The following is a 22,217-nucleotide window of genomic DNA, read 5'->3' as shown; positions in this document are numbered from 1 at the left end:
GCACTTATCCACATTAAATTTCAGTTGCCAGAGTTCTGACCATTCTTCTAGTTTTCTTAAATCATTTTCCATTTGGCGTATCCCTCCAGGAACAACAACCCTGTTACATATCTTTGTGTCATCAGCAAAAAGACACACCATTCCATCGAGACCTTTTGCGATATCACTAATGAAGATATTAAATAAAATTGGTCCCAGTTCAGATCCCTGAGGTCCCCACTGGTAACAAGACCTTGCTCTGAATATACTCCATTGACTGCAACCCTCTGTTGTCTGTCACTCAGCAACTGCCTAATCCACTCAACAATATGGGAGTCCAAGCTCAATGACTGCAGTTTATTGATAAGTCTTCTATGTGGGACAGTGTCAAAAGCCTTACTAAAATCTAGATATGCGATGTCTACTGCCCCTCCACCATCTATTATTTTAGTCACCCAGTCAAAAAAATCTATAAGATTTGTTTGACATGATCTCCCTGAAGTAAACCCATGTTGTTTTTCATCTTGCAATCCATGAGATTTTAAATGTTCCACAATCCCATCCTTTAGTAGGGTTTACATTAATTTCCCCACTGATGATGTCAGACTTACTGGCCTATAGTTGCTTGACTCCTCCTACTCTACTACCTTTCTTGTGAATGGGCACAACATTTGCTCATTTCCAATCTTCCAGGACGACTCCTGTTACCAGTGATTGTTTAAATAAATCTGTTCGGTTTTCCTAGCTCACCACTAAGCTCTTTTAATAATTTTGGGTGTATCCCATCAGGCCTTTGTGACTTATTTGCCTTCACTTTGAAGGTGCACAAATGTTCGGCCTGCAGCTATCTGTGTGTGTGTATATGTGTATCTTATGGCCAGCTTTAGAATGTAAGAAGATCATATTGACTTAGTTTGGGAACCCTGTCTCCTGTCATTGTATTCAGTATTAATTTCTGTGGAGAGGAATCGGCATATACAAGATACAGGGAACTATGAGAGCTCTGCACCAATGTGACCATGCAGCCACCATCTAACATCTATAGATGAGTGGAGTTGGGGTGTTGCAATGATGCTACAGGGTCTGGGGGTATTAACCCTTGGTTTGTCGTGACGCCAGGATACGGTTGTTCTGTATAGAAGGCCCTGCCGACAACGGGCCCAAAAATGGCAGGATAATAAAAAACGGAATGTCCACAGCAGGATCTATGAGATAACTGGAACTTTTACTTAACTTCTTGTGCAAACAGTCTTTACAATTAAACATTTCTCTTGAGGTAACCGGGATGCAGGTTCCTCACAGGCTTGGCTGGGACTAATAGTCTTGAGCTTTAAGCAGGCCACTGTGCTACTAATTATAGGATTTGAGTTGAATAGTAGTCACAAAGAATTTGTAGATAGAGTTTTATAACTCACGGTTTTAGTGGCTGCTGGTTCTTTAGGCTTTGGCCTAGGTAAGATGAATTGAGATATGCTGATTGTGCTTGCTTGAGTGTCAGAAACAAGACAGCAGGAACAAGAGAGAGAATTTTATGACTGGACCAATCCCATTGGTTGCAAAGCCTGTAGGTCCTGAACCCAGAGAACTCTGGGTACATCACATGACGTTATCACATGACCAAGGAAGGTCCTATACATGTATACAACTTTGTACATAACTTTATACATAATGACCAATATACACTATACCTTTATAATGCATTATATGAGGCAAGTAAAGGGTAAGCCCTGCAGGAGAGCTCTGTGGAATGGAGGGACTCTAACTGAGGGACTTAAGATAGGGACAGGACAAGGTCCTGTACCGGGACACCACAAACCCCCTTTACTTAAAATTAGTCGTCCTCGACGTAGGTCCCCTGAGGTAGAGGGATGGAATGAGCATAGGGCCGGATGCAGTCCTGAACCATTAATACAAATGTCCAAGTTCAGGCTGAAGATAACAAAATGATGGAGAATACATATAGAGTCTCATTTAGATAATGTCCATACATGCTCTAAAACTGATACACGAACAGGATGGTTGGAATTGACTCATGAACAGGAAATAACCTGAACAGAATATAATATCATTTAAGAACAGGATGATACTAGTACTTACTGACGAACAGGATCCTCTTATTCCCTATTCACAAACAGGATATACTGGTCAGAATGAGTATAATTTTATACCTTTGGTATCTCTATTTTATTTTAATTTGTGAGATTATGCATTTACTGACTATGCATGAAATGTTATTATATCCTAACTATAACATCTGTCTATAGCTGAAAATTTTATTGACATAAGATGTTCGATTGATGTCTGATATTTCACATTTGACTGACATATAGACTTTTGACTAGAAAATCTCTCACTGATACTTGACTGGAAGTATGTATAATGACTGTAATACTTCTACATACTGAAATTAATCTCACTGTTACCTTTTTGTTGACATACATTTGATATAATACCACACATTATTTCCATTTGTTATACACTGGTTGCGGATTGGGTTGCCTGAGGCTTTCTGTCCAATGCCTTAGCTACTAGGGTCTATCGGTACTACACACTTACCCCTAGAACTCCTGATCTAGATAACAATTAAGCATACTGTTACCTTACTGCATACATGTATTTTTTAGTTAGCTACAGGAATACTTTCTGGCCAGTAAAAAGCATTCTGAACACGTAAAGACAAAAGAACATATTAGTGCATGACATTTGTGCATAACAGTGGTATGGACTGAAATAGAACATTGCTACAGTCCCTAAGACAAATTTTCTTTGCTTGTGAGATATAGTCATATACCAATTTTTTCTTGTGAGTATATGTTATGAGTCATGTGTACTGGATTTTGAAAGTACACTAATGAATTTTATTTACTGAGTTATGTGTACACTGAATTTTATGAATGTGAAGTCAGTCTTGATATCTGATTGGTATGTTTCCCTGTGTCGGTGCTAGTGAAGGGTGGCATTTATTGTTACTCCCAGAGGAGCTGGGAGGGCACCTTTAAGTAAACACTATAACACCTGGAAGAGATATATACTATATTTTCTTTCCTTTACTTACGTACAGGAATTTTGTACTTATGTACAGGAATTTTATACTCTGCACAGTGAAACCATTTACATTGTTGACATTTTATGTAACCAGACATTTTATTTGTTTGGAATACAAGGGTTACATTTTTCAGCAGAACACTTGAGATATACAGGTCATATTTACCTGCTGTTGGTGTGCCAATTTTTGAGCACAAAAATATATTATTATTATATTATTTACATAAACGGTCATGTAAGGCTCGACAGTCCACCTACAGAGAGTTCTGCATGAGAACACGGCTATGCTGGATGCCGGGTACAAACTTACTAGGATCTCATCAGGCAAGGAGTCTCTCAGCCAGGGGCCGGGCACAAACTTATGGTGGTTACGTTGCTTAACAGGTAAACTTCTTGACATAGTCCTGCCAGGCACTTCCTCTTAAACAGGTTACAAAACTGGAAAACCTGTAAGACAATAAAGGTACTGGTGTACCACACAGTTAATGGCAAGCAACAATATAATGTCAGAAGATATTCTTCCTGGCCTCCAAACCCTGCCGGTCAGCGTGCTTCTGTCCCTGGAACATTTATCTTGGAGCACGAGGTTGGGGTTCCCGCATAGGAGTGACATAAGTATCCCATGTCACATTGGTTAGCCTTGTCTGTGCTATAGTGGGGTTTATATTTACCACCACATTGACCTCGGCAGCTGAGGCCACAGGAACAAGTGTAGGTGCCGGTGGGTCCGGCCACACCTCCTTGGGTGGAGTAGGCCGCGGCACATCAGTCGGTGCCGGTAGATGAGGCCACACATCCTCAGGGGGAGTAGGCCTAGGCACATATGTTAGTGCCCGCTGAGTAGGCCTCATCTCCTCTGGGGGAGTAGGCTTGGGCACATTCTCCGTTAAATATGAAATGTAGCTTGGTTTCTGCAGATATTTTGGAGCCATCACGGGCGTCTCGGCCAGGTACTGCTCCTCCTCAACAGTGGCATCTGTAGACCTCTTTGGCCGAATCCCGTGGGGATCTGCGTCCCAATCATCAGATGGAAAATAGGTGAATGAAATTTGCATTGGATTTTTGGGCCTAGTTACGGCTGCAGCCCATTCACCCCGCAGACTCTTGACTGGGGTGTACTCCACAATCTCCTCCAGCTCTAGGGAGTGGCATCTTTTAGGCAGGTAGTCCAGCTGAACGGCCCTTCTGTTGACCAATATGGTCCCTCCATGCTGGCAGTCCTGGAGGGTACCAAAGCCTCTTGCTTTAGCAAATTTGAGCACTGTGGCGCGTCGGCGCTCTAAGGCTGTCTCACCCTCTTGAGGATAGTTTAGCATACGGATGTACATAGCTTACAGCTTTTTTGTGTTCCTCTGTTGCACTGTCTGGACTTCATAAGGGAGGCGTTTCGGCCCATATCTCTTCCTATGCTGGGCCTTTATCTTCTCAATGATGCCAGTGATTTCGACCTCCCTGAGGGGCCCTTTCTGCCTCAGCTGTGGGGACTGGTGGATGGGACTTCCCTGGCTGGGGAAGGACATGATCCCACATATACTGTATAAGTGCAGGCTCATCGCCGAACACCCATTTTGGGAGAGGGGGTGATCGCGGGCGTGCACTGGCTGGAGCTACTTGTGACAAGGGGACCTCTCTCTCTGGGCTTGAGGAAGAAGAAAAGGCAGCTTCTGCCGATGTACTTACATTGGATTCTTCTGTAGGAATCTCGGCCCAGGATCCCCATGTCCTGTGATGAGGGGACAGTCTCACAGATGATGCCGTCGCTGGTGTCCCTAGTGATGCTCCTTTCGGGGTAGCTGGCCACTCATCATTCTCTGGTAGCGGAGGCAGGTTGCAGGCCTCCTCGGCCCCAAGGGACAACTGCTGCAAGCGGTCAGCGAGTTCCTGGAATAGTTGCGCTGCGGCCGTGGCACCATTTTAGGACTCTTCTCACATGTCTCGGTGGGCTCCGCCATGTCTGTACTCCTTGCTGCCTGTTCCGGACTGAAGAGGGCTGGCCACGCAGTCTCTTTTATAAGAGGCTCCGTCAAAATGGCGGTCGGCCGGAAGGACGTCATCAGTGTAGCGCTGACTTCCTGTCCCCCGGTAAACACAAGCAGTGCAGAAAGGTTCCACTTCGGCATCGGAACGTCCACTTGATGTCCACACCCAGGGGCGGGTCGCGCACCAGCACGGGACATTTTCGCATGCTTTTCAGGCAAGTCATTAACCCTTGCGGGTACTTGTTGCAGAGGAGAGCGCAGCATAGCTTCGCTGCGGATTTTGCACATGGCCACAGAAAGACAATCTTCACCTCCTTCCTTACTTTTTGTAGTGCCCCAGCAAAGCACAATTTCAGCAATAAAGTCCTGTACACTTATGGGCACAATTTTTAATCGCTACTTGCGATACTTCTGGACAGTTCATAAAACACATTCCTGCATAGGGGGAGGACTATGGCTCTGGCAATAACGGTATACACCCATTTTTTGTTGTGGGTGGTCAGGGTAGCAAAGTTATTCAAGGCACACACCCGTATCCTGTTCATGACGCCAAAAGATTTGTGGAGTCAGGGTGTTGCAATGATGCTACATGGTCTGGTGGTATTAACCCTTGGTTTGTCGTGATGCCAGGGTGCGGTTGTTCTGTATAGAAGGCCCTGCCGACAACCGGCCCAAAAACGGCAGTATAATAAACGGAATGTCCACAGCAGGATTTATGAGATAACTGGAACTTTTACTTAACTTCTTGTGCAAACAGTCTTTACAATTAAACAGTTTCTCTTGAGGTAACCGGGATGCATGTTCCTCACAGGCTTGGCTGGGACTAATAGTCTTGAGCTTTAAGCAGGCCACTGTGCTACTAATTATAGGATTTGAGTTGAATAGTAGTCACAAAGAATTTGTAGATAGAGCTTTATAACTCACGGTTTTAGTGGCTGCTGGTTCTTTAGGCTTTGGCCTAGGTAAGATGAATTGAGATATGCTGATTGTGCTTGCTTGAGTGTCAGAAACAAGAGAGCAGGAACAAGAGAGAGACTTTTAGTGACTGCAGCCCCTTATATACTAAGGAGACTGGACCAATCCTATTGGTTGCAAAGCCTGTAGGTCCTGAACCCAGAGAACTCTGGGTACATCACATGACATTATCACATGACCCAGGAAGGTCCTATACATTTATACAACTTTGTACATAATTTTATACATAACGACCAATATACACTATACCTTTATAATGCATTATACGAGGCAAGTAAAGGGTAAGCCCTGCAGGAGAGCCCTGTGGAATGGAGGGACTCTAACTGAGGGGACTTAAGACAGGGACAGTACAAGGTCCTGTACCGGGACACCACAAATGGTTTTTATACTTCATTTTGCAGAGACCTTGTTAAAAATGAAAGAAGTGATCTGATTGTTTGCTATGGGCAACTTTTCCTCTTTTCCTCCTCTCAGGTTTTGATAAATCTCCCCCAAATTATTCAAGTTTTTCTCTTTATTAGACTCCTTGTAAGCTACGTCCCCATGGCATTTATCCTTATCCTGCTTTCTGCAATGCTGCTCCTTTGGGGGTTTATGATTCATCATATTCTCCCTCATCTGTTTCTTTAGAGCAGTGGTCTCCAACCTGTGGCCTTTTAGATGTTGCAAACATCTGGAGGGCCGCAGTTTGGAGACCACTCCTTTAGAGAAAGAGACCTCGGCACACACGCTGTCTTCCAGTAGGTCCTAGACTAGTGTGCATGTCTTTGTCCTGTGTGCACGCCGCATGTTCACACACAGTATTTTGGGCCATTTTATGAAACCATAAAACATCAGTTGTACCACTCAAAATATGGCCCAGGATGGATCAAATCCAGATCATGCGCAGTTGCACATCGGAAATGGAATGGTATAGATGGACTTCTACATGTTAGTGTTGCAATAGACTAGTGTAGGATCAGGATATATCTCCAGGGTCATGGCTTAAATAAATCTACCGCAAAACAAACAAAAAAAAAGGTTTACTATGTTCATGAGGGCAATTTTTTTTTAAACCAAATTTAGATTGTGTATTATAGCAAGCACATAAACATTTTACACCAGCTCTCACACTCTCTGATGGTCCTTTTATACAGATAACCTGGAGTCCCATCCACTAGTCCCCTTGCATAGTTTTCCCAGTTTTTCAGTTTTTCAGTTTATTGAACGATGTACATCCATGGAAGCAAGAACTGTAATTTGACGCATTCCAGTCAATGTGCGACCTTAATCATGTCCATGATTAAGGTCACGCATTGACCGAAACCCGTCGGAATATAATTCTTGTGTCCATAGATTTACATGTTTTTAAAGATGTTCAATAAACTGAAGTTTTACTAAAGTTTACTTTTGCTGGATTATTCCTTTTGGAAAAGCTTTGCGAATTCGGATTGTGGAGCTGCTGATCTCTGGAATCTAAAATGATTAACATTGGCCCGGGATATGTATAATGCAGCTCATCATGTTCCGCTGTATTCAATTTACTAATAGCCACTACTGTCTGAAAGTACAATGCAGGCAATGGATATGTATATAGTGTCCCCCCTCATCCCCGGTGGGCTCCTTGTCCACCCCCACCCATGGATTAATCCACCTTTCCCTCCATTCATAGTGCTGAGCCTCTGCTGGGAAGGAGCGCTGTTTTGTTTGGTGTATAATTAACTATTCTCTGGCTAATGTGTTGTTTAACGAGGTGCAAAGACAACTAATTGTTCCCATTGTGCGGGGCGGTTATGAAGCTCCCAGTGATAAAACAGGCCACGCCTCCTTTTTAACCCTTTCTACACCACTGCCACATAGACCTAGGGACAACACGACGGCTCTATTAAGAATTTACTATGTTTTAATTAGCACCTTTAAGTCATATGATAATAGCCCCGAGAACCTAAAATGGCTTTTACACTGGTCAGTTATTTGCTGCATACAGGTCGATCTACTAAATCGGTTCTCGTGTCGGGCCTTAGGCCCCAAGGTTAGATAATTTTGCATTCATCAGATCAATGACATTATTCCAAAATATGGGCCTACCATTAAACATGTTTCTTAGTTCACATCCAAGGGCATACAGTGGTCCCTCAACATACGATGGTAATCTGTTCCAAATGAACCATCGTTTGTTGAAACCATTGTATGTTGAGGGATCTGTGCAATGTAAAGCTCCAGACGTCTCTGCTTCCCCGTGATTAAAGCCCATAAACTTCTATGGGATTCCGCACTCCCATTCACACTTCTGAATTACCGCTTGCGGAATACTGTTGGCGGAATTCTGTCTCAAATTAAAGCCCATAGACTTCTATGGGATTCCACACTCCCATTCAAACTTCTGAATTACCGCTTGTGGAATACTGTTAGCGGAATTCTGTCTCAAATTATAGCCCATAGACTTCTATGGGATTCCACACTCCCATTCACACTTCTGAATTACCGCTTGTGGAATACTGTTTGCGGAATTCTGTCTCAAATTAAAGCCCATAGACTTCTATGGGATTCCACACTCCCATTCAAACTTCTGAATTACCGCTTGTGGAATACTGTTAGCGGAATTCTGTCTCAAATTATAGCCCATAGACTTCTATGGGATTCCACACTCCCATTCACACTTCTGAATTACCGCTTGTGGAATACTGTTTGCGGAATTCTGTCTCAAATTAAAGCCCATAGACTTCTATGGGATTCCACACTCTAATTCACACTTCTGAATTACCGCTTGTAGAATTCTGCCTCAAATTAAAGCCCATAGACTTCTATGGGATTCCACACTCCCATTCACACTTCTGAATTACCACTTGCAGAATTCTGCAAGCGGAAATTCAGAAGTGTGAATGGGAGTGCGGAATCCCATAGAAGTCTATGGGCTTTAATTTGAGGAGGAATTCAGCTTGCAGAAATTCTGCCGTGTGAATAGACCCTGAGGCTAGGTTCACATTACGGAACCTCCAGATGGAAAAATGCCTAACTGCCCATAGCAACCAATCAGATTGCTTGTTTCATTTTGCAGAGACCTTTTTAAAAATGAAAGAAGCGATCTGATTGGTTGCTATGGGCAACTGGGCAACTTTTCCTCTGGACAGGTTTTAATAAATCTCCCCCATTGAGTCCAGCCCTGTATTACTGTAGATCCTGTATATTCTACCCTAGAAGCAATGCATCTATAGCTCTGTAATATGGCATTTCATGGAGGATGATACTCATTTATTTTCTGCTGGATTTCTGTCAGATTCCCTGGAAGCCATAATACATTCGTATACATGAGGCCTTAAGTAAAGTCCAAAGGAAAGGTCAGCACTTGACCACCTCCTGTGCTATTCAGGTGACCAGCCAGCATGCCAAGGCTAGAGCAACAGGACAAAAAATTGGATAAAGTCACAGCACATCTGCAGAGGTCCAGTGGTCAAATCAGGGCTGAAGATTTATTGCAATAGTGCCTGCCAATGATATGGAGGCAAAGGACACAACAATGTGGGACGGTTTTTACCATTCAGGAGTCTAGGAAGTTGGTTATAGTAACGTGAGCGCCTTACTGGTTTAAACCCAACTTTCCAACAAAAGAAGAAAAAAAATCAAATCAATTAAAGGACACATATCATTTTAATGAAATTCTGACATGTCATAGTGTCAGGCTTTGATTGATGGGGGTCGGGGTGCTGAGACCAACACCAATCTCTAAAACAAAGGGGTAAAAGCATTTAGATGACCTCCATATTTCTGCTCAGCATGTCTTAGTCCTATAAGGCTAGGTTCATACTACGGAATGCGGCCAGCGCCGACTTAATCAGCTAGGACCAATAGACTGCAATGTGTTCCGCCAGTATTTCCGCCTGAAGAATGAGCAATGCCATTCTTCATGCGGAAATTTCCAAGCGGATTTTCCGTTCACAAATTGTAAAGTGTGAATTTGTGAACGAAAAACCATTCACTATACAGTACATTTTAGTAAGCGGAATTTCTGCCTGCAATATGAAAGCGGAATTGCAGGCGGAAATTCCGTAGTGTGAACCTAGCCTAAGACAGAGGTCCCAAAACCAGTCCTCAAGGCCCGCCAACAGTCCAGGATTACAAATGTCACTGTTGTATTCGAATGGAGTAATAAAAAAATAAATAAAAACTAAATGTTGGTGGGCCTTGAGGATTGGGACCTCTGCTATAAGACTTTCTATAAATCTGTACAGCTCATACTTTACTTACCGAGGAGAGCCACGCAGATGCGAAAGTGGATATCGCTCACCTGAGAATATTTGCCGATTCGGTTTAGCGATTGGGGGGTTGCAGCCGCCGGACCCCAACAATTAAAACTTCTCATTTCCTTGTTTTAAAACAATATGTATGCTTTCAGGAATTTCTAGTCTTGCTGTTTTAATCGGCAATGGATGCCCTGTTTTCTGCCCCTCTGGTAAAAAGGAATAACCTGGAGTTGGACGGGGCAAAGTTAATGGCTTGTCAGCCGGAATCCCCCTAATGATGGCCTTTCAGGTAATAGTTTTCTGTTTGTCCCCACAGGAGGATGAAGAGGTAATTGAGGGGGAGGGGATGTTTAGAATGGGAATTAGGCACGAAAAGAGCAAAACATATTAAAAAGAATCTTGCCACAAAGGGATTGTCAATGACCTTATGGAAGCCAGAGGGTTAAAGAAACAAAAAACATTATTTAGTGACGCTTGATACTGTCATACGGATGACATTATGTAAGAGAAATTCGATTAGATTTTGCTTTTATTTATGCGTCCATTTTCATTTGCGGTTGGTATGCAGGAGGATGGGCACCCTGGGGCCCTTGCCTATTGAATAGGGCTGCAGTAAGGATTACACCGTGGATTACCATTGTTACAAGCACGGCCTTATTTGTTTTAGGACCACATCACCGTAACAACTGTCTATTTGTTGTGCAATGTGAAGGTGGATCTGCTTTCAATATAGTAGAGTGTTCGGTTCCCCATCATTACCAGTCATTATACTCCGCTAAGGTATACAGGAATGGGGAGGTTCTCCTTTTTCCTTCTTTTCAGGGAATGCTGCTGATGTAATCTATGGGGTCTCCTGGGAGGGAGTTAAATTTGTGGATCTTGATGCAAAGAAGCTTCTCATGGAAAATTGATAAAGTATGTGTTATTATGCAGTAACTTTAGTTTATTCTCTCCGCACCCCCTGAGGATTTGTCATATGCTGAATATTTTTTTTATTAAAAAAAAATAAAAATTTGACAGTTTAAAGGGGTACTTCGCCCCTATGAATCTTATGCCCTATCCAGAGGATAGGGGATAAGATGTCTGATCGTGATGAGGGGTGGGGGGTGTCCTAGCGGCCGGACCCCACGATCAGACATCATATCCCCTATCCTTTGGATAGGGGATGAGATTTATAGGGGCGGAGTAACCCATTAAAGAAAAAAACAACAACAAAAATAAATAAATAAAACAAACAGAAAAATACTACAATATTTAGGAACATTTAAGAAATTTGTTACACTGGGACTTCTTCACTCTTTGTAATTAAAAGGGCTTTTTATTGATAGTCCATCCACAGGCCATCAACAGCAGACTGGTGGGGTTCCCACACCTGTTACCCCCACTGATCAGCTGCTTACCGGAGCCATAGCACCCATGGGGGAGATTTATCAGAACCTGTCCAGATGAAAAGTTGCACAGTTGCCCATAGCAACCAATCAGATCACTTCTTTCAGTTTTGAAAAGGCCTCTGAAAATTGAAAGAAGCGATCTGATTGGTTGCTATGGGCAACTCAGCAACTTTTCAACTGGACAGGTTCTGATAAATCTCCCCCCACATGAATAGAGAACAGACCTGAAAGCAAAACCCCCAAAACCCCATTTCTGTAAAGCTATGTTCACACGGTGGAATGTCCACACGGAAATGGGGACATTTGGCACCACACCGGCACTAGGACCGCTCGGAAATGCACCATCGTATAGACAGCAATGCATTTCCGTGCGGACTATGAAGTCTATTTTTTCTGCTGACTTCAGAATCGGAATTTCCGCAGCAGGAAACATCTGTAGCGGAAATTCCTTCGTGTTTACAGTGCAGCAGGCAGCGGAATGTCTGTGAGGAATTCTTCTGCGGAATTCCGCACTAAAAAAAACATTGTGAGAATGTGGCCAGAGGCTATGTTCACACGGTAGAATTTCTGTGCGGAATCCCGCAGAAGAATTTCATAGTAAATTCCGCCGTTATTTTCTGCCTTATGATTTCAATGGGATTCTGCAATTTCATTCAGACAGATTCAGGCAGTCGCATTCCACGGCGGAAATTCTGCTTTGGTCTTGTATTTTGAGGAATACTGCAATGGAATACCATTGATATCAATGGGGCTTGAATTTCTACAGAATTCTGTGTTCTCAGAACACAGAAATTCCGCTGCAGTTCTGCCACATTTCCCCTGGAATTCCACAATTCTGTTCAGGAAGCTTTGGTGAATGGTATTTTTGTAGAATTGTGGAAATTCCACCATGTGAACATACACTTAGGGGTACCATATTGCCCACAAGTGTTGGATATCCCTGCAGCCCCGCCACAGGAGAAATGAAGCATTGCACAGCTCCTATTTAAATCAATAGTCTGTCAATGAAATGCATTGTTGTATTCTTAAAGGGGTACTCCGGTGAAATTTTTTTTTTAAATCAACTGGTGCCAGAAAGTTAAACAGATTTGTAAATTACTTCTATTAAAAAATCATAATCCTTCCTGTACTTATTAGCTGCTGAATACAACAGTGGAAATTCTTTTCTTTTTAAAAGACAGAGCTGTCTGATGACATCATGAGCACAGTGCTCTCTGCTGACATCTCTGTCCATTTTAGGAACTGCCCAGAACAGCATCTGTTTGCTATGGGGATTTCCTTTTACTCTGGCAGTTCCTAAACTTGACTAGACTGACTTTACCCCTTTTGTAGCTTACCAGGTTTTGACTTGGACCTGGAGGGTAGTGGATCCGTGGCTTCGTGGTAGACTTTAGGCCTATTTAGGACGCCGGACGCTCTCCTTAAAAAACAGTTTAACAGTTTAAAAAGCTCTGTATCTTACCTCTCTTCTTGCTCACAGTGTGAGCTGCTGGCAGGAGGATGTGGGTGTGCCCCAGCAGGCGCCGTATCACTGAAGCCTGCTGTGGGGGACTGCTTCCGCCCTCACTTTGCCACATTTACAGACCCTCGCTTGTCCTCACTGCACAGAGCGCCGCTTGTCCTCAGCGTACAGAGCGCCGCTTGTCCACAGTGTAAAGAGCCCTGCTTGTCCTCAGTGTACAGAGCCCATCTTGTCCTCACTGCACGGAGCATTGCTTGTCCTCAGTTTACAGAGCGCTGCTTTTCCTCAGTGTACAGAGCCCTGCTTGTCCTCAGTGTACAGAGCCCTGCTTGTCATCAGTATACAGAGTCCTGCTTGTCCTCAGTGTACAGAGCCCTGCTTGTCCTCAGTGTACAGAGCCCTGCTTGTCCTCAGTGTGTACAGAGCCCTGCTTGTCCTCAGTGTACGGAGCCCCGCTTGTCCTCAGTGTAGAGAGCCCTGCTTGTCCTCAGTGTACAGAGCGCTGCTTGTCCTCAGTGTACAGAGCCCTGCTTGTCCTCAGTGTACAGAGCCCTGCTTTTCCTCAGTGTACAGAGTCCTGCTTGTCCTCAGTGTACAGAGCCCTGCTTGTCCTCAGTGTACAGAGGCCTGCTTGTCCTCAGTGTACAAAACCCTGCTTGTCCTCAGTGTTCAGAGCCCTGCTTATCCTCAGTGTACAGAGTCCTGCTTGTCCTCAGTGTACGGAGCCCTGCTTGTCCTCAGTGTAGAGAGCCCTGCTTGTCCTCAGTGTACAGAGCGCTGCTTGTCCTCAGTGTACAGAGCCCTGCTTGTCCTCAGTGTACAGAGCACTGCTTGTCCTCAGTGTACAGAGTCCTGCTTGTCCTCAGTGTACAGAGCCCTGCTTGTCCTCAGTGTACACCTGCTTGTCCTCAGTGTACAGAGACCTGCTTATCCTCAGTGTACAGAGCCCTGCTTGTCCTCAGTGTACAGAGCCCTGCTTGTCCTCAGTGTACAGAGCCCTGCTTATCAACAGTGTACAGAGTCCTGCTTGTCCTCAGTGTACAGAGCCTTGCTTGTCATCAGTGTACAGAGCCCTGCTTGTCCTCAGTGTACAAAACCCTGCTTGTCCTCAGTGTACAGAGACCTGCTTGTCCTCAGTGTACAGAGACCTGCTTATCCTCAGTGTACAGAGCCCTGCTTGTCCTCAGTGTACAGAGCCCTGCTTATCCTCACTGTACAGAGCCCTGCTTGTCCTCAGTGCATAGAGCCCTGCTTGTCCTCAGTGTACAGAGCGCTGCTTGTTCTCAGTGTACAGAGCCCTGCTTGTCCTCAGTGTACAGAGCCCTGTTTGTCCTCAGTGTACAGAGCCCTGCTTGTCCTCAGTATACAGAGTCCTGCTTGTCCTCAGTATACAGAGTCCTGCTTGTCCTCAGTCTGCAGAGTCCTGCTTGTCCTCAGTCTACAGAGCCCTGCTTGTCCTCACTGCACAAAGCGTTTGCGGCCAGGGACTCCTAAGGAGACCCCTAGTGGCCACATTTTCAAACTGAAAAAACGAAATAAAGTCCAATTAGAAAGTAGTTTAATATTGAATAAACTTTAAGATATCAAAAATGTTTGATACATTACATAACATAGCAAACAAAGAGAATGTCCAGCTCACTCCCCAAGCCCGCAGCGCTCGGACTGGCGTGGGCAGTATTACTAAGGCCCGACTCTAGGGCTGAAACACGTGTGAAAGAATTCCGTTACCACTTACCTGCGCTGGACGTCTCCTTGTTCTACATTACATAACATAGGCACTTAGGATTTATTATACAAGACACAGGTGCAGAGGGGGCCCAGGGGTCACAGAATGGAGTCTGCCTGACAGGGCAGCTAGGGTACAGGGGTGCAACTCCTGTACTTGGCCACCACACTTCCCTTATCTAATTCAGCTGGTACATACCGCTATGATTTCATCCAGCTAAATCTTCTCTCTGCAGATTGTGACGCCCAAATGGCATAGGCTTCTCAATATGTCAGCGCATTCTGATCCTTTATATGAAAACAATAATCATTATAACACTGATACACACTGCGCTCTCTGAATATAATACTGCCACACACTGCACTCTCTGAATATAATACTGCTACACATTGTACTCTCTGAATGTAATACTACCACACACTGCGCTCTCTGAATATAATACTGCCACACACTGTACCCTCTGAATATAATACTGCTACACACTGTACCCTCGGAATATAATACTGCTACACCCTGCGCTCTCTGACTATAATACTACCACACACTGTGGTCTCTGAATGTAATATTACCACACACTGCACTCTCTGAATATAATACTACCACACACTGTACCCTCTCTGAATATAATACTACCACACACTGTACTCTCTGGATATAATACTACCACACACTGCACCCTCTGAATACAATACTACCACACACTGCACTCTCTGACTATAATACTGCCATACACTGTACCCTCTGAATATAATACTACCATACACTGTACCCTCTGAATATAATACTACCACAAACTGTAACCTCTGAATATAATACTACCACACACTGCACTCTCTGAATACAATACTACCACACACACTGCACTCTCTGACTATAATACTGCCATACACTGTACCCTGTGAATATAAAACTACCACACACTGTACCCTCTGAATATAATACTACCACTCACTGTACCCTCTGAGTATAATACTACCACACACTGCACTCTCTGAATATAATACTGCCATACACTGTACCCTCTGAATATAATACTACCACACACTGTACCCATTGAATATAATACTGCCACACACTGTACCCTCTGAATATAATACTACCACACACTGTACCCTTGGAATATAATACTGCTACACCCTGCACTCTCTGACTATAATGCTACCACACACTGCGCTCTCTGAATGTAATATTACCACACACTGCGCTCTCTGAATATAATACGGCCATACACTGTACCCTCTGAATATAATATTACCATACACTGTACCCTCTGAATATAATACTACCACAAACTGTAACCTCTGAATATAATACTACCACACACTGCACTCTCTGAATACAATACTACCACACACACTGCACTCTCTGACTATAATACTGCCATACACTGTACCCTGTGAATATAAAACTACCACACACTGTACCCTCTGAATATAATACTACCACTCACTGTACCCTCTGAGTATAATACTACCACACACTGCACTCTCTGAATATAATACTGCCATACACTGTACCCTCTGAATATAATACTACCACACACTGTACCCATTGAATATAATACTACCACACACTGTACCCTCCGAATATAATACTGCTACACCCTGCGCTCTCTGACTATAATACTACCACACACTGCGCTCTCTGAATGTAATATTACCACACACTGCGCTCTCTGAATATAATACTACCACACACTGTACCCTCTCTGAATATAATACTACAACACACTGTACTCTCTGGATATAATACTACCACACACTGCACCCTCTGAATACAATACTACCACACACTGCACTCTCTGACTATAATACTGCCATACACTGTACCCTCTGAATATAATACTGCCATACACTGTACCCTCTGAATATAATACTACCACAAATGGTACCCTCTGTATATAATACTACCACACACTGCACTCTCTGAATTCAATACTACCACACACTGCACTCTCTGAGTATAATACTGCAATACACTGTACCCTCTGAATATAAAACTATCACACACTGTACCTTCTGAATATAATACTACCACTCACTGTACCGTCTGAATATAATACTACAATAAACTTCACTCGCTGAATATAATACTGCCATATACGGTACCCTCTGAATATAATACTACCACACGCTGTACTCTCTTAATATAATACTACCACACACTGTCCCCTCTTAATATACTACCACACTCTGTACCCTCTGAATATAATACTACCACACGCTGTACTCTCTTAATAGAATACTACCACACACTGCACTCTCTGAATATAATACTTCCACACACTGTACCCTTTGAATATAATACTGCCACACACTGTACCCTGTCCTGTGCCCTCATCATATTAATGTCCCTTGTCCTGTGCCCACACATAATAATTATGCCCCATCCTGTTCCCCCCACATAATTCCCTCTGTCCTGTGCCCCCACATATAATACTAACGCCCTCGTCCTGCCCCCACCTAACCTGTGCCCCTCACATATAATTTCCCGTCACGTGCCACATATAATGCTCCTGTCCAGTGTCCCTCACATATAATGCTCCTTCATATGTGCCTCTCTCATATAATGCCCCCTGTGATGTGCCCCTCACTTATTATGCCCCGTCATGTGCCCCTCTCATATAATGCCCCGTCATGTGCCCCTCACTTATAATGCCCCCTGTCCTGTGCCCCTCACATATAATGCCCCTGTTCTGTGCCCATTACATTAAATTCCCCTGTAATGTGCCCCTCAGATATAATACCGCCTGTAATGTGTCCCTCAGATATAATGTCCCCTGTAATGTGTCCCTCAGATATATTGCCCCCTGTAATGTGCCCCTCAGATATAATGCCCCCTGTAATGTGCCCCTCAGATATAATACCGCCTGTAATGTGTCCCTCAGATATAATGTCCCCTGTAATGTGTCCCTCAGATATATTGCCCCCTGTAATGTGCCCCTCAGATATAATGCCCCCTGTAATGTGCCCCTCAGATATAATACTGCCTGTAATGTGCCCCTCAGATATAATACCCCCTGTAATGTGCCCCTCAGATATAATGCCCCCTGTAATGTGTCCCTCAGATATAATGCCCCCTGTAATGTGCTCCTCAGATATAATGCCCCCTGTAATGTGCTCCTCAGATATAATGCCCCCTGTAATGTGCTCCTCAGATATAATGCCCCCTGTAATGTGCTCCTCAGATATAATGCCCCCTGTAATGTGCTCCTCAGATATAATGCCCCTGTATAATGCCCCCATAGTGCCTGAAACATAATAGAACATAGTAAAAAAAAAAAAAAAACAACAATTGTACTCACCTAATCCATGTTCCCACAAGCAGGTCTCTTTCTTGCTTCTGACTTGCAGCGTGAGCCGCAGGGACGGGATCTCGGGCAGGCGTGATGACATCACATTATCGCACCGGCCTATCGGGGATCGCATCCCTGTGGCTAACACGCTGCAAGCCAGAAGTGTCTGCAGCTGACAGCTCCCGCTCCACCATTCTAGTGTACTGCCTCTGCATTCCCAGAGGCAGTACACTTGCTTGCGTTGCTGGGTGACACCATCGCGGGATTACTTCCCGCTTACCACATCTTCATATAAGATAGAGATAGGCATAAGGCTATCCTTCATGTAAGATAGAGATAGGCATAAGGCTATCCCTCATATTTGATAAGGATAGGCATAAGGCTCTCCTTCATATAAGATAGGGATAGGCATAAGTCTATCCATTATATATAAGATAGAGACAGGTATAAGGCTATCCTTCATATAAGATAGGAATAGGCATAAGTCTATCCATCATATAAGATATGGACAGGTATAAGGCTATACTTCATATAAGATAGAGATAGGTATAAGGCTATCCTTCATATAAGATAGAGATAGGTATAAGACTATCCTTTATACAAGATAGGGATAGGTATAAGACTATCCTTCATAAAAGATATAGACAGGTATAAGGCTATCCTTCATATAAGACAGGGATAAGCATAAGACTATCCTTCTTATAAGATAGGGATAGGTATAAGACTATCCTTCATATAAGATAGGGATAGGTATAAGGCTATCCTTCATATAAGTAGAGATAGGTATAAGACTATCCTTCATATAAGATAGAGATAGGTATAAGGCTATCCTCCATATAAGATAGGGATAGGTATAAGGCTATCCTTCATATAAGTAGAGATAGGTATAAGACTATCCTTCATATAAGATAGAGATAGGTATAAGGCTATCCTCCATATAAGATAGGGATAGGCATAATGCTATCCTTCTTATAAGATAGGGATAGGTATAAGGCTATCTTTCATATAAGATAGGGATAGGTATAAGACTATCCTCCATATAAGATAGAGACAGGTATAAGGCTATCCTCCATATAAGATAGAGATAGGTATAAGGCTATCCTTCATATAAGATAGGGATAGGTATAAGGCTATCCTTCATATAAGATAGGGATAGGTATAAGGCTATCCTTCATATAAGATAGGGATAGGCATAAGACTATCCTTCTTATAAGACAGGGATAAGTATAAGACTATCCTTCATATAAGATAGGGCCGGGGACTATTCATAGTATTCAGAATATTGGGCAGACTAGATGGGCAGAATGGTCCTTATCTGCCGACACATTTTAAATTCCTATAGTATCAACAATCTATGAAGACTGTAAATCCTTGATAAATGTAATTCAGATACTGTTGGCAAATCCCAGTGGGCACTGAAGAGTTAAATGCCACCTGTGTGACCCTATGACGAGAGGCCCAGGATTGCTCTGCAGGACAATACACTCAGCTCCGGTATGTGTTGCTGGCACTGCTGGGTGTGTAAACAATGAATCAGACTCTGTAAGTTACTATCCTGTGACTTCACCGCCTCTCCAGCAAGGTAGAAGGAGTAACTAGATCTTCCACTCCCCTCGGCCGCCTGTGCATTATAGAACTATAGCTGGATGTGTATTGTCACAATCTGTGTGACTGCTCGGAATGGTAATCCTACAGTAGGTGCCAGTTTTTGTCAGTCTGATTGCCAGTCTCTGTTTCCCTAAGATTGCTGATAAGATTCCCTACGTGCACGCTCTGAAGTTATTTATTGTATCTATAAACTGTAAATATATTTTGTAATATTATTGATTGACCCACTTACTTTTCGATTGATTATCCATGACTTTTCCTGGACCAGGAAAATAAGCAACATTGACTGCAGTTGTCACCAAACTTTCTTAGACAACTGAATGGCAAATCTATCTGCTTATTTGGGAATAGACAATTAATACCTCAGGTAGACTTAAAGGAGTACTCCAGTGGAAAACATTTTTTTTTTTTTAAATCAACTGGTGCCAGAAAGTTAAATGGGCACTTTCAAATACAAAAACTTTTAATATGTTGTAAAGCATGCAAAAACCAACTGCCCCCCCCCCCCCCCGCCTGCTTAGACACATAATAGTCCTGCTGTGTCCATGCATCATCACCTATAGTGTGTCCCACTATGAAATTGATCAGCTTATTAAAAATAACTCCTTTTATTTTCCTTTTACACATTATAACTTAAATGGGCACTTTCAGATACAAAAACTTTTAATATGTTGTAAAGCATACAAAAACAATAGGTTTTGCAGTAGCTTTCATTAGAAAATGTTCAGTATTTCATACTGTAAAAGCCAGTCAAACAACTGCCCCCCTGCCTGCTTGGACACATACTAGTCCTGCTGTGTCCATGCGTCATGGACACACTTCCTTGAAAAATCCTCCCGCTGTCATCTTGTGTCCCGCTACTGTCCGTAAGGACAAGCTGGGAGTTGTAGTTTTGCTAATGCTAGGGGAGATGTGAGCAGACAGCATACAGAGGGAGGGGGCGGAGACATTCACAGTGAGGCCACGCCTCCTCCCTTTGAGAGGAATTCAGACTAGTGAGCTAACTTAAAAGTGTAATAAAAAAATAAATAAAGGTGCTAGACACATAAAAATTACATGTACATGGTCAGGATTAGGTACTGAGTGATATATTTAAAAAAAATGTTGTTGGACCTGACGGGTATGCTTTAAACAGATATGTAAATGAATTCTATTAAAAAATCTTTACCCTTCCAGTACTTTTTAGCAGCTGTATGCTACAGAGGAAATTCTTTTTTTAATTATTTTTTTTTGTCTTGTCCACAGTGCTCTCTGCTGACACCTGATGCCCCTTATCAGGAACTGTCCAGAGCAGAAGAAATTCTTCATAGCAAACCTATGTTGTTCTGGACAGTTTCTGACACGGACAGAGGTGTCAGCAGAGAGCACTGTGGACAAGGCAAAAAAAGAAATTCAAAAAGAAAAGAATTTCCTCTGTAGCGTACAGCTGCTAAAAAGTACTGGAAGGATTAAGATTTTTTAATAGAAGTCATTTACATATCTGTTTAACTTTCTGGCACCAGTTGATTTAAAAAAAATGTTTTCCTCTGGAGTACCCCTTTAACTACAGAACCAAATGCCTGACTTTAAAGGGGAAGATTTATTATTAGCGAAGATTTTTGCGCAATACAAAATCTATTGCGCAAGTGTGTGGTTTTCCCAGTTGCTGTGCAAAACCTATTATGTTGCTCACTTCATAAAATTTGGGCAAATCCAGGAAGCCCCTGCAAAAAAAAAAAAGGGTAAACAGTTTACACACATTCCCACGCAAGCTGGTCACTGGGGTACATTTGCACAGAATAATTTTAGCACAAGTGATACATGTAATGCACCAAACAGAGAATCTGCTAAGCATGCCTCCTGAAAGAGCACAAAAAAATGATCAACAAAAAAAAATGCAATATTAGATAATTTCTGCGCAAGTCAAGGTGCAAAGTAAAAACCCACTGCGCATGCAAATTTTCAGGTGCATCCCAGGAGATATATTTCCCGTATGTGTGCAAATGACATAGTTAGTTGTTTTTGTGACTGTTTAAGAATTTCAGAAAAACAAATGGTCTATCCTTAGAACCTCGGCATGAACCACTGGAATCTCAGCAAGCAGCAGCTTTTATTGTAATCTTGGTACTTTATTTGCATCTCAAAAGTCTTAATATAACACATTTGGAGGCTAACAGTGCCTCTTCCTCAGATGCAATACAGCAATATGTATCTGAGTTTGCCATATTGCATCTGAGGAAGAGGCACTGTTAGCCTGGAAACGTGTTATATGTTATAACTTTTTTAGTGCAAATACGATTATTATTATTATAAAAGCGGCTACTCGCTGAGATTTCAGTGGATCATGCCGAGATTCTGGGAATTTTCGTTTACTCTTCTGTTAATATATTGTATCGGTGGACTTAATATTCAGTCCCGATCCCCACTGTCTGCACCACGTTATTGCTATATAGCTTTATAAGCTGTTGTTTCTTGACTACAATGCTAGAAGGTATGTGGTTCCCCAAAAAGGGGTTCCTCATCCTATTTGGGCCATTTATGTTGCCATCTGCATACTG

The sequence above is a fragment of the Hyla sarda genome, chromosome 4, assembly GCF_029499605.1.
Source record: "Hyla sarda isolate aHylSar1 chromosome 4, aHylSar1.hap1, whole genome shotgun sequence".
In the NCBI taxonomy this organism is placed as follows: domain Eukaryota; kingdom Metazoa; phylum Chordata; class Amphibia; order Anura; family Hylidae; genus Hyla; species Hyla sarda.
This window is presented reverse-complemented; position numbering follows the sequence as displayed.